The sequence below is a fragment of the Carassius auratus genome, unplaced genomic scaffold, assembly GCF_003368295.1.
Source record: "Carassius auratus strain Wakin unplaced genomic scaffold, ASM336829v1 scaf_tig00217532, whole genome shotgun sequence".
Lineage (NCBI taxonomy): Eukaryota > Metazoa > Chordata > Actinopteri > Cypriniformes > Cyprinidae > Carassius > Carassius auratus.
In genome coordinates, this window is record NW_020529113.1 from 35,496 (window position 1) to 50,183 (window position 14,688).

The 14,688-nt window shown below is 35.2% G+C and overlaps 1 pseudogene; it reads right to left on the reverse strand.

The window, feature by feature from the left end:
* The window catches only part of LOC113101111 (low-density lipoprotein receptor-related protein 1B-like), a 70,398-nt pseudogene that overhangs the window by 35,300 nt on the left and 20,410 nt on the right, over positions 1 to 14,688 (reverse strand).

Consider the following 14,688-nt stretch of genomic DNA (forward strand, 5'->3'; position numbering starts at 1 on the left):
CAAGGAACCATGGGTACAGCAGGTACAGTGATATTACACACCGCCTGAAAATAGTCTACAGCAAGTTTGTGTAGCCGCAGCAATATTGGTCCCGTACCAATCCCACAAAAGAAAACTGGGGGAAAATCCCGTCCCGTTTCAACCCAGGAAGAATGACTCCCATTCCCTCCCGTGTTGTATTTATTTTTTTGGGCCGGAATCTGTCAGTTACAGTAAAAAAATATTTTAAAAAAATACAGTACAAATCACAGCAATTAGTTAACAACTTTAGTTAAATAAAAATTCTAAATGTATAATTTTTATTAATTTTTTTTTTGTTATTTTATTGAACTGGAAGCCATCTTAAAGTTTCAAAGACGGCAGAAACCGCATCTTTTTTGCTTTAATTATTTTACAGAAGCTCAACGTTTCATTGTTAATCTGAGTGCACACAAATAAACGTAGGTCATTCACTTAACCAGCCACATCAAATCAAACAGGAGGAGACTATAAAGAGACAGGGCAAGTAGAATTGAGTTCAAAATTAAAATATAAGCCAACAGTTTATAGTTTATTTATTTAAAACTTAGGCTATATTTGGGTATAAATTTGGGGATCAAAGTGTTATTACGATTCCCGGTCCCGCCCACTCCTGCTGATATTTTTTCCAGTCCCGTTCCAATCCCGTGATTAATAGTGATTTTGTTTCTAATCCCACAGTATTCCCGTGGGATTCCCTTGACCCACGGGAGACCTGAAAAAATTATCTAGCCTGCTGCACCCATGGTACTGAAGCAAAGTTCCTTGATTATTACGCTGGAGTTATAGTATATTTCCTAGCCTTACAGAAGAGTCTTTAAATAGGAAATACATTGAAACTCTTTGATCATTTTTGAGCTTGATGCTAACGGTCTAATCAGATTCAATGGTCTATGCTAAGCTAAGCTAAAAGTGCTAACACCAAACCCAGAGATCGACTGCATCGATTCAAAAACAGTAAAATTCAACTGTTTAACTTTAGGGGAGTTGGAAAATGAGTCGATTATCAAAAATAGTGGTGTGTTCCTTTAATGCTGGATGTGGGTTGACAGTAAAATGAAAGATTCAAATTATGAGCGAGTGATACTCAAATGTTTTACACTGGATGTCAAGAGTAGACACACATTTAACAACAGCAACAAAATTAGAGAAAAAAAATATAATTTATATATATATAATTTATATATATATATATATATATATATATATATATATATATATATATATATATATATATATATATATATATATATATACACATACACACACACACACACACACGCACACATAGGAATTTGAATATAAAATTTAAGAACATTAAAGTAAGAAATGAATGAAAATTATTCAATTAATGTATTAAAAATACTTAAAGTAATTCATGATTGTTATTTAGCTTTTAGGAAGTCCAGGATCACACACTCAATTTAAAACAAACTATAGACGGACAGACAGATAGATATATAGACAGATTTAGGGGAAATTGTAATAATAATCCATATATATACACGATCATGAAAGCACTTCCTCAGATTTAAGTAAGTGTGGTCATGTCGTCTGCTCTCCTCTCGAGTGTTCAAAGAGAACACATGTTCTTTCATTCACCCAAATGCTAAAAAACCAATAGCCTCAAGTAGCTTGCAATCTACTAAAAAAAGTGCTTGCTCTTTTTTTTTTTTTTTTAATCCACGATGCATTAGTGTTTCACCAATAACCAAATTACACACCGACTGCTACAAACACTTCACAACGGTCCTCGGCCTAAACCCAAACAATCCCGACATCCATTTGAATTACTTTCTATCCTTATTTGGGTTGCAGTAAACAATCCCAGAGAGAAGCAGCAGAGACGGAGCCAACAAAGTGTAGAGACGGGTTTGGTACATCAGACGGTGTTTTAAAAGTGGTTGAAAGGCACAAAAGGAGAAGCCAGGATCCTTTCAAGCTGGGAAAAGTGTGCGCATTTCCATAACAGAACGACATGAAGATGGGCGCGTAATAGAGGCGCGTTTGCGGCCTCCTGCTGAGCGGATGGGCAGGACGGTTTGATGCGTGAAAGCAGCATGCCTTGTGATTACAGCGGCTCCAAACTCCAATTCCAAATCACTCTCGAGGAGATGACAAGGAAGTCGAGACAGGAAGTTCAAAGGAAATATCCTGTTCGTTTGGCCCTGAGCGCTAAGGAACACGGAAACATGTTTTGGACTCGCGCTCTGGTAATGCGAAGAGTCACAGCCAATATACACAAACACAGAACGGTATTTAAATGGGAAACCTGTAACAGTCTGGTTGTGGTAAAAAGCAGCTGATATACGAGTGATTTTTTTCAGCAGCTGCTTTACTGCGTGAACACGTTTAAGGAGTTTTGTGATTCACTGGCAGTTCAGGGTGAGATGGATTCAGTTTTTAGTAAAGTCGCATATATGCTTATTATATAAACACAGTGAATATAAATTGTCACAGTTGACAGCGTAATCGCTGCTGTTTACACCATAGCTATGCTAGTTAACATCACAGCCATGATCTTTTTATGCAATTAAGTGGTTGTTGTATTGAACATTTAAGGTCACTTTTATATTATCAAAGACAGTAGACAGGAAAATCATAGCAATAGTTCCTAATCTCATCAAATCCTCATTGCCAAAAAAACTAATCCCTAAATACAGTTTTCCACTCTAAATCTCCCATGAAACTTTGAAAACATTGTTACTTTAAAGTTATATTGGATTGCGAATCCTGTTTCTTTTTACATATACTCATAGTATTCATCTATCCCTCTATATCTCCAACCAGGCTTCATTTCTCCTCATTATATACTGCAGCTAAAAACAAGCTGCTCAATTCCCACTGAAAATCTGTCACGGCTAACATGTAAAAGACATAATGAACCCAACCCATAATCCTGAAAAAAAATGCATTCATTCTAAAGCACAACGTAAAAAAATCTATGCAAACATATTAATAGGCCTACATTATTAGTTTCAACCAAACTCTTCCATTTTTCTCCCCAGATAATCAAGATATTACCTCACACAACACAAACTTGGCCCTTAAACATGAGCCGACACACACACACTCCTCGCCAAGAAAACATGAATAATTCATCAGCTTATCTTAAAATTCAGTGTGGCTTTTTCACACATTATGCCTAATGTGATTCTGCTCACAGTCCTCCGTCACTCCGCGCCTGCTTGTTTTGTACCTGGGAAAATACGGCATGCTGAACGCGTCCCTGACAGCTGCTTTGGAAATATATTTTATGGGAATGTGTGAAATATAGATGCAAAAGCAGCTTCGAATGATGAACATTCACACCGGCGGGGGTATCAAAATGCGAATCTCGGCGTGCGTTTGTCAATAAATCGAGAGCGTTTCTTGTTTGGATGAAGCGAAGAAGTCTTCAAATGACGTTCTGAGGCAGACTTTCTGGACAAGCCAAGTATTGCGATCAGTCACACATGGTGCATTTATTGGATAAAATAATCAATGATTGATTCGAGTTTTCAATGTAAGTACTATAAATAAAATCGTCCGAATGTTGACTTTCCTTGTGAATCGAGTGCTTTAATGCGACGCTATTGACCCACGACCAGACATATGGAGGAAGTGCTTCACTGCTGCTTGTGCCAAGAGTAACTGTCCTAAAAGACTATTAGCTGCTTCCTCTCATTTTTTTTTTTTTTTTTTTCTCTCGGTCTAATGCTTAACTTCACTGTGAATTGATCTTATTTACTTTCTTAAAGGAATATACTGTATATATCTCCTTAAACAAGTTATGGAAAGTAAAGAGGGGTTTTTTTTCAGTTTTTTCCTACAGTTTTAATATGTGTGCAACATATTTGTTTTTAAAGTGTTATTACTAAGCATATTGAGGTGGAAGATACAGAGCCAATTAATTAATAAGGTGTACAGGAGGGGCAAAGGTCACGGAATTTATTATTATTATTTTTAAAATCATCAGGGTAAATAATAAGTTAATTTTTAAATCTATTCATAACAACCATGAGCAACATACTAAAACCCACTCTGAATTCCTTAGCAACTGCATAGTTATCCCTTGGAAACGACAAACATCTTAGTATCATAGTTTTTGCGCGATTAGGTTTTTGAAACATTTGTTTAAATATAAACAAGAAATAAATAAATGTATAGTAAATGTAATACATTTACTATACATAATTAAACATGATAAATAAATGAACACATATACATAAACTCACCTAAAGGGTTATTAGAAACACCTGTTCAATTTCTCATCAATGCAATTATCTAATCAACCAATCACATAGCGGTTGCGTCAATACATTTATGGGTGTGGTCCTTGTCAAGACAATCTCCTGAACTCCAAACTGAATGTCAGAATGGGAAAGAAAGCTGGTTTAAGCGATTTTGTGTGTGGCATGGTTGCTGGTGCCAGACTGAGTATTTCATAATCTGCTCAATTTCTAGGATTTTCATGCACAACCATTTCTAGGGTTTAAAAAGAATGGTGTGAAAAGGGAAAAACATCCAGTATGTGGCAGTCCTGTGGGCAAAAATGCCTCGTTAATGCTAGAGGTCAGAGGAGAATGGGCCGACTGATTCAAGCTGATATAAGAGCAACTTTGACTGAAATAACCACTCATTACAACCGAGGTATGCAGCAAAGCATTTGTGAAACCGCAACACGCACAACCTTGAGACGGATGGGCTACAAAAGAAGATGACCCCACCACTCATCTCCACTACAAATAGGAAAAAGATACAGTTTGCACAAGCTCACCAAAATTGGATCGTTGAAGACTGGAAAAATGTTGCCTGGTCTGATGAGTCTGGATTTCTGTTGAGACATTCAGATGGTAGAGTCAGAATTTGGTGTAAACAGAATGAGAACATGGATCCATCATGCCTTGTTACCACTGTGCAGGCTGGTGGTGGTGGTGTAATGGTGTGGGGGATGTTTTCTTGGCACACTTTAGGCCCCTTAGTGCCAATTGGGCATCGTTTAAATGCCATGGCCCACCTGAGCATTGTAGCTGACCATGTCCATCCCTTTATGACCACCATGCACCCTTCTTCTGATGGCTGCTTCCAGCAGGATAATGCACCATGTCACAAAGCTCGAATCATTTCAAAGTGGTTTCTTGAACATGACGATGAGTTCATTGTACTAAAATGGCCCCCACAGTCACCAGATCTCAATCCATTGGAGCATTTTGGGATGTGGTGTAACGGGAGCTTTGTGCCAACATTTGGGAACATTATGGGCCAACATTTCTAAAAAATGCTTTCAGCACCTTGTTGAATCAATGCCACATAGAATTAAGGCATTTCTGAAGGCAAAAGGGGGTCAAATACAGTATTAGTATGGTGTTCCTAATAATCCTTTTGGTGAGTGTATATATATATGTTAAATTTTAAATTTTAAAGTATTTAAAATATTTTAAAGCATGCATGCATGCATGCATGCATGCATGTATATATGTATATATATATATATATATATATATATATATATATATATATATATATATATATACAAATTTTTTTAAATAAATATACCTATATTTTAATTATTATAAAATGTTCAAAATTGGTCTAATAAAATATGAAAAAATAAATTTGTATAGATATATTAATACTTTAAAATACTGATATTAATAAATATTGACAAATAATAATTAATATTTATAATTTATAATAAATCCAAGACCTAATAAATTCATGTCACCTTAAACTTTAACATTGCATTTGGACAATAATAATAATAATAATAATAATAATAATAATAATAATAATAATAATAATAATAATAATAATAAATAACTATATTTTCTATAAAATAATGCTAATTTATTTCAAATAAATATTAACAATATGTGTACTAATATTAATTAATACATTATGAAATATATTTTAATACTGCTACTTCTACAATAAATAATAAATAAATAAATTTGCATAGATGTGGAAGGAAAATAAATAAATAGCTCACATGAACCAAATCGTCTGATTAATCATACACAATAAAACTACAAACATGTAAGATGAACAAAATAAAAAGAGTAAACTTTAATAGAAATGAGAATGTTTTCTATCTTAACCTTTTCTTGAAGGCGCATTTCATGCAGCACAGTAAAGCCGTCATTTCTTCATCTGCACAGCTGTAAAACATTCCCGAGATAATCTGCAGCTTTTTTTAACAAGGTGCGAGTGAGTGACATTTAATGAGCACAGGCATATCCTCATCCAGATCTGGGTATTTAATTAAACCGCGCAGTTCCGTCAACCTGCCCTCGCGCTCCACACATTAACTCCGGCTCGGCGCGCGCCGCCGATGATGAACGGCTCCAGCCATTGTGCCACAGAGATGTTTGCAATTTCTCTCTCACGTGATTAATCAATCCCAAATGCGCACAAGCTCGTTCAATTACGCCGCGTGCGTGGGGCCCATATTGATCGTTTTATTTCTGAAATAAGTGGGAAGGACGTAGGCTCGCTGCCAGCTCTTAATTAGGAAATATCATTCGCGGTTCTCATAGAGATGTGACACTGTAATAAGGAACGAGTCTTGAGCTCCCAAACTTCTGACAGAAAAAAAAAAAAAAAACTAATTATTTAATCTGACTTTAAAAACGCAGAGCAAGTAATAAAAGGATGTAGTATAGATTCTTATTGGACATCAAAGTCTGTTTGCAACGTTAATAACGCAAGACACAGTTTCAATAATGTGCAGTGTGAACTCAGCATAGGCTCACGTAAACACAAAGTTTTGTTTGCCTTATATTTGTAGGCTAATAAACAAAACGGCATATTCAGTATTAATAAAAAAGGGCAAAACTAGGAAACAGTGTGCAAATTATTTATTTATTTAACCAGGAAAGAATACGGGAGTGTCCTGGCCAAGATAGGCAGCTGAGTTACATACACAATTTTACAAATGTTGTTTACAAATGCAAACAAACTTATAAAGATCATATTTAAAATAAAGAAAAACAGAGCAGTTAGACAGTGTATCTGTGTTATAGGTATGTTTAACCCTAACAAACAAACAATGTAATGTTAAATATTTAATAACGTAAATTAAATATAAAAACTATATAATGAATAAATAAATAATATACATACATACACAACACAAAATCTGTATATACATTAATATATATATATATTATCCCCTACAAATACCATAACAACCATTAGAAACAATCAGCTATTAACAATTAAAACCATTCAAAAATGTTATATCCCATTATGATTCAATGGTTTTAACAAGCCGCCAACAGAAGGTGAGCAATTATTAGTAAAGACCCACCATAGAGGTATAGGTAGGTGACATTCAACCACTCCAGACACGTCCGCCATCTTGAATTCTGCCGTTCCAAATATGTGATTTTCTAGAATATTGCATCTTTATGATGTCACTAACTCAATGAAGTCCTCCAAAGAGGCTTGCTGTATAATAATAATAAAAAAAAAAATTGTGCGAGAGGACAGGATAATGAGGAGAATCTCAATGGGCAATCGGCTCAACACAGTCTGCGGTTGTTTTTCATGTCCGTGGTTTGAAGCAACCCCAATACCAATAGCATGATATTTAGCACCTAAAATGCAACCCTGCCAAAAAAACGTGTATTTTAACCCCAGGAAGCAATTTTTATCGGGGAACCTCCTGGAAATGCGCTTGGGTTATGAGAAGCAACTGGGTAGGATTTGTTGTGGAAACCTGGCAACCCTGATCTATACGTGCTGGAGATATACTTCTAATTACACAAGCGTCGCATTCGATATATATACACACACACACACACACACACATTGCAGTTTTCATTAATACCAATACAATTCCCATTATAACCAGTAAACCCATTACATAGGAGGGTAGAACCACCCAGAACACATTAGAAACCACAAATCAGCATGTTATAAATAAACAGCAGATGTTGTTGTTGTTTTTTATCACCAATTAATTACAGTTACTGAACAAGTTAAGTCTTTACTTTTAATTTAAATAAAATCCAATCATTAGGAGAAGAAAAATACATCATGATAACCGTCAAATTTAAATGAACAAGTTTACTTTTTTTCTGCAAAAATAACTAATTTATTTATTCAGTGGAAGAAAATAAGTGAAATGGGTTCAGAATAACATTACATCGCTTTTTGCTCTTTTCACGCATCCTCACCCTTCTAATCTGTTCATACATTCACTGCAGTATTGTACAGGCCAGATAAGAGAGGATTAAGAGAGAGAAAGAGAGAGAGAAGAGGAGAAAGTGCAATTACGATGCTCCCTCAGTTGTGTAATAGAACATGGCTTTTCATCTATCAATACACGATCAACTTAATTGTTGAGTAAAAACGAGCATGCATTTGCATGTCCACGCCTCTGTCATCATGCACATGCCAATGCACATTTTGCTATCATAAACAAAAATCTATCATTTCCCATTAGTGTCAAATGTAGCACTGTTTTTTTATATATATCAAAACGAAAGCATTTACGTAAAATAAATTACATTTACGTGTTCTGAAACACACACAAACACACACACACACATATATATAATTTTCTAATAATATTTAATTAATTGAAAATTAAACTAAATATTTATTATTAAATCTTAATTATTTTATTTTAATCATATTTAGAAATAAGTACACTGTAAAAAATGACTGTGATTTTAATGGTAAAAAACTGTGAAAATGCTACAGTACAAACCTGTTTTCTGGTTAACGGTAATTTCCTATAAACTTTACAGGGAAAAAACGTAAACTTACGTTCCCAGAATTCTCTGCGTTGCATTTCAAATTTTGTTTGAATTTGATGTTTTTTTCTTTGAAATAACTATGTTTCTTCTTAATTTGTTCTCATCTGTTATGTTTATTAGTTTTGTATGTTACATAAAATGTTGTTAAATTAATGTTTATTGCATATTTAAGTTTAATGAGTCTCACCATGATGGTGTTTAGCGCTTGTGTGAATGACACCGTGCACCTTCTATATATCTTATTATTTAAAAGCTGCTTGTGATGGGCTTTGTTTCACCACGTGACTCTCTCATCACCACCTGCTTTTGGTGGTTACCAGTGTAAGACAAAGGTACAAAACAGATTTCAGTGCTACAATAAGTTCGTATATTAATATTATATCAGTTAAATTAGGGTATTAAACTGTAAATATAAAGTAAAACCGTTAAACCTACAACAGTGTAACTGTACTTTTTACGGTATAAAACCATTAAACCAAAAACGGTTTTACCGTATTTTTTACGGTATAATTCTGGCAACCACAGCTGCCGATTTTTTACCGTATATTTTACGGAATATTTTTAACAGTGTAATGTTTATAATATTTATAGATTAAGTATATTGATACAAAATGTTATATACAATCAGAAGCTGTCATTTGCATCTATCTAGAGATAAAAAGAGACAATATTTAATAAAGGGACAAAATAAATGTTTTAGTACTAATAAAAAGTAAGTATTTCTAAAATGTATAATAAAATGTAACAAAAAGTGATAATTTGTTCTTAGAGCACTTAGAATTCACAAAATATTTTCATTAAATTATTCTAGTTATACTGGCAAGCGTTAAATAACTCAAAAGTGTTCTCTAACTAATTATTCAATTAAATTGTTTAAAACTATTTAATTTACCATTTATAATAATTATTATTGTTGTTGTTATAATACAAATGTTATATCTATCTATCTATCTATATCTATATCTATATCTATATCTATATATATTAGGGGTGTAACGGTTCACAAAATTCACGGTTCGGTTCGATACGATACACTGATGTCACGGTTCGGTTCGGTTCGGTTCGATACGTTTTAGATACAGCAAAATGTAAAAACATCTCAACTTTTCAGAATGCCGCAAGCGCACCGCGGGTCATGTGACAAGAACCAACCAATCAGCTTTATCCTTTCCCAACAACGTTGAGAGCTCAGCCAAGATGAAGGATCAGCTGATCATAGTTGTATATGGATTGCAATTTTGAAATAAATTTAGTAGCAGAGCTACTGCAAGCGATTTTTAGAGCTGCAAATCCATTTATCCTTCGCTGAAATTTCCGCGTCTCATGGAGAGAGCACGTCATTGTTGCTTAGCAAAGACAGACGCCCCATGAGCGCTTCTGCCCGAGCGCTTTGGAAAGGAGGAGAAAGACGCGCTTAGCGTTTTCCACGCGTTTTTAGGAGCGATATGTGAACGGACCCTAAGGCGCTCGCTCACTCAGCACGCGCTGAAGGCTCGTTGCAAAATGTCGAATGCATTTAACAGACCAGAAATATAAGTGTACCCTGTCATGTTGCAGATGCGACATACCGTTGTTTTTTTATCCACCACTCTCTTGCCATCACCATTATAGCTTAAAGGGAATCCAAAGTGCACCCAAACACCAGACCTGTTGGTTATTGGAGGATCTTCTCATTTCTAGTCTGTTAAACGCATTGGCTATTTTGCAACGAGCCTTCAGCACGTACTGAGTGAGCGAGCGCCTGCTGAGTAGCCTAACATAAACATATAAGATGGTGTTTTTTTCTTCTTCGGGAGTGTCAGGGGCGTTGCCTGTTACGTTGTTTGGGTTATTGGGCTACCTTGTTGAACGCATATCATTATATCTCTCTCTCTCTTTTTTTTTTTTTTTTTTTTTCAAATATAATTAAATACTCCAACGAACCGTTCGGTATACATAATGCGTACCGCGTACCGAACCGAAAGCGTCGTACCGAACGGTTCAATACGAATACGCGTATCGTTACACCCCTAATATATATATATATATATATATATATATATATATATATATATATATATATATATATATATATATATATATATATATATATATATATATGCAAGAATGAGGTTGTATAAGAAAAACAAACAGATGTGTTCAATTCAGACGGGACTGAAATCACTAAATCTCTGAATCACAGATTTCCCTCACCTCCTCGGGGAAAACTAGTCCTAGTCAGTCCATACTTGTTTATCTTTGTCAGGGTGTGTGTGTGTGTGTGTGTTTGTATGTGCTGCAGTTATGCTGTAAGTCCCTCAAGGTCAGTTGCATCTCCCAGGTGAGTGAAAGCAAGAGACGCCCCTCACTAACCGACACCACCACCTCATTCATCCGGAAACAGCTTGTTTTAGCCTCTCGCTCAAAGAAAGATGCGGTTGAGAGGAAACTGAAGCATCAGACGAAAGGTTTCTGGCAAAGCTTGTCTTGAGCACTCTGTGGACAGTCCAGCATGCTACATTACTCATACCAGCTGACTACTCATAAATGAGCTCCACTTCCTGTCAACTCTGGTTCCTCACCGGCTCCTCGGCTGCTTTAAGGGCATTTATCTGTCCGGAGTGTGATTGTGATTGTGGCACACAGAGAGTAGACCTGAGAACTGGACACATGTCGAGAGGAAATATTCCTCTGCTGTTCTAAACTGCACTGCTGTCTGAAGACAATAAAGACGACAAAAACACATTCTGCTCATTATGGGATGATGCACATATTTTTGCATGTCAAACTGTCATATTATTATTAATACAAGTACAATTGTGTAATTAATAATTACATGATTTTTTATTATATTAATAATAACTACATTAGGGTGATATCAGCTAAATTGGGCCACTTTTTGGTAAATCGTTTGGGACAATAATACAATACCATATATGCCTATTCCATGTGTATTTATGATTAATAATGACTGTTTTTGATAATTTTGTGTTGAAATTATGTAATAAAATATAATTATTTAGGCCCTACAGTTCTTGAAACATCAGTTGTGCCAACTTTTTTTGCATGAGCAGTTTAAGGTAAAATGGGCCAGCTGTTCAGGTAAAATGGGCCGTTCAAACTGCAAAGGGAAATAGTAATTTATCATCAATTTTAATTTCAAAACAACTGCTTATACAGCCACATAACATTTAAACTGCATTAAAAAACATATCCATATGTGCCATTAAAAAAAAAATACATTTTGGGTGCAAACCCACATACTCAAATGTGCAATTAAAAAAGTCAATTTTGGAACAACATAGATCAGTGAACTGATGTCAGTTGTGTGTGTGTGTGTGGGTGTGTATGCGTGTGTGTTTTTGTGTGTGTGTGTGTTTGTGTGTGTGTGTGTGTGTGTGTGAACAATATATTTAGAACAAAATGTGCAAATTACAAAAATTCACATTCAAAATTGATAACTGATAACTGATTTGTGTGTGTGTGTGTGTGTGTGATGAAAGTTTTTTTCAAACACAGTCTTTGCAAATTAAACCATCGTCATCACAGATACCATTCTCTTCACCACAGCTCTCATGAAACCAGGCAGAACATGGATCACATTTTATGTTTGTACACCTTTGGTGTGAGAGCCCTGGGTTCAAATCCACCAATGTGTCCCTGAGCAAGACACTTAACCTCTAGTTGCTCCAGAGGCGTGCTACCTCTGACATTATATATATATATATATATATATATATATATATATATATATATATATATATATATATATATATATATAGTAATTGTAAGTCGCTTTTGATAAATTTACACACATGTGTATATGTGTTTGTGAGTGACACAGATGATGGCCCATTTTAGCTGAAACCATGTGGCCCATTTTACCTGAGTGGGTTAAGGTAAATTGGGCCGCCAAGAAAAACATGACTTTTTCAAAAAATATGTTCCTATACCAAACTAACAACATTTTTTCTGATTGATGCCATCAAGGCAGATATTATGCATATTTTTCTTTATGTGCATGTTTGTTTTTTTATAGATTTATCATCCTTATAACAGTTTAGTTACATTTGGTATGCCAGGCTACTTACCATGCAGCTCTCTGGTGCAGTCTTGATAAGAATTATTACCCCACCCACCATAGCAACCATAAACCAATTAAATCACCTGTTACTTGTTAAGCACAGTTATGACAATAGTTTGAAATATTTTGTAGTCATTGGTTTTAAATTCCAGAGGGACTAGGACCCCCAAACCTTAAATGGCCCATTTTGCCTGATGGCCCATTTTACCTGATATCACCCTATATAAATATTAGAGTTAACTCATATGAAATATATACACAAATTTAATAATAAATATTTTAACTGTAATGTTTACTTACAATATTTCATTTTATTGATATTTATATTAGTCATGTAATAAATGTTAATGAATAGACTGTATAGTTATTACAACTCAAAACCAAGTTAAAATGTTTCTTAAAAATTAGGGTTAACGGGTTTAGTTAAATTCATTTGGAAACTTCCTTGTAATTAAAATAAATAATTTAATAAATGAAATAAATACCCAATAAATAAAGACTCCGATTGTAGTTTTTCGTAATCACTATGTACAGTAGGCCTATGATTAAATGTTTATTCTACATTTTAGACCATCTACCGGCTTCACAAGTTGGCTTCTCGATTACCGGCTGTTCTTGAATTGCAACATAATCTAAGCATTTACATTTGCCAATTAGGCTACTTCTAAAATATACCAAACCGATTCCCAAAAGTGTCTCCCAAACATGCATTTCCATGTATGCATGAGCCTAAACGTCTATTTTTTGCATCCATCGCATTTGCATCCCATTTAGAGCTGTAACCCAGTCACGGTTCTAAGATTTAATCATGATTTGAGTGTGTGTGTAAATGCGACACCGCAGGGAACATTACTACACGACTGCGCCGATCGCTTTCACCAGCTGTATTGCGCAAAAAGTGAGTGGTTTTTGGGTCATTGCACATGATGGAATCCGCCTCATTCCCGGCAGAAACGCCATAAATGCTAAACGAGCCACAGAAATCAAAAAACATCTACAGAACACCAATGATCTCGCACAGCGGTGTCGCCCATCTGCCTCCGTATTATGGCAGAGCGTTCTGCTCGAACAAAATATGGCCGCCCTGAAAGTTATTTCCCCATTTTTCGCTGTGAGGTAGACAAACATGCAGCATTTTTCCACTCGAGTTGATAAAACCGTGAACACATGGTGCCCTCTGTTCAACTTCACGCTCATACAAAGCTGTTTTGATCAGATCCTCCGCCAACATGCCGGAATGGGTGTTCGCCGCCACCTGCGAGATTTGTGGCATTTGGCTTTTGCGTGACGCTCGGACCGAGATGAGGGGTGTTTGGCGGGAAGGATTCATAAGGGTCCAGATAATGTCAGCAATGGTGAATGTGGATTGAACGCTCGTATTCTATAGCGAACGGCCATCTGCTCCGGGGGAGATTCATACTGAAAATGCAAATCAATTGTAAGCAGGACGTTTTGTTGTATTCGCACTCTGTGTCCTCAGTTTTGAACAGACTTAGAAGTTTAAGGCCCAAGTAGAATGCTTAATATAAATACTTAAATTGATGTCTGTGTAAAGAACAAAAGAATAATATTCTTAAGACATGATACTACAAGTTACTATACTTATATACTTATAATTATCATATTTAACCATATTTTGAAAGAACATGATACTAAAGATCAATATAATTGTATTATATATAGCTAACTATACTGTGTGTGTTGATCTTTTTAATCTTTAAAAATCTTTATAATTAATCTAAAAAAAAATATATAGTTTAGTCATGAAACTCTAGATCATGCAGGCTGATAGGTTGTTAGCGTAACCAATGATATTCAGGGAGTTAAATGACTTGGCACAAGCTTATTGGTTCATGCTGC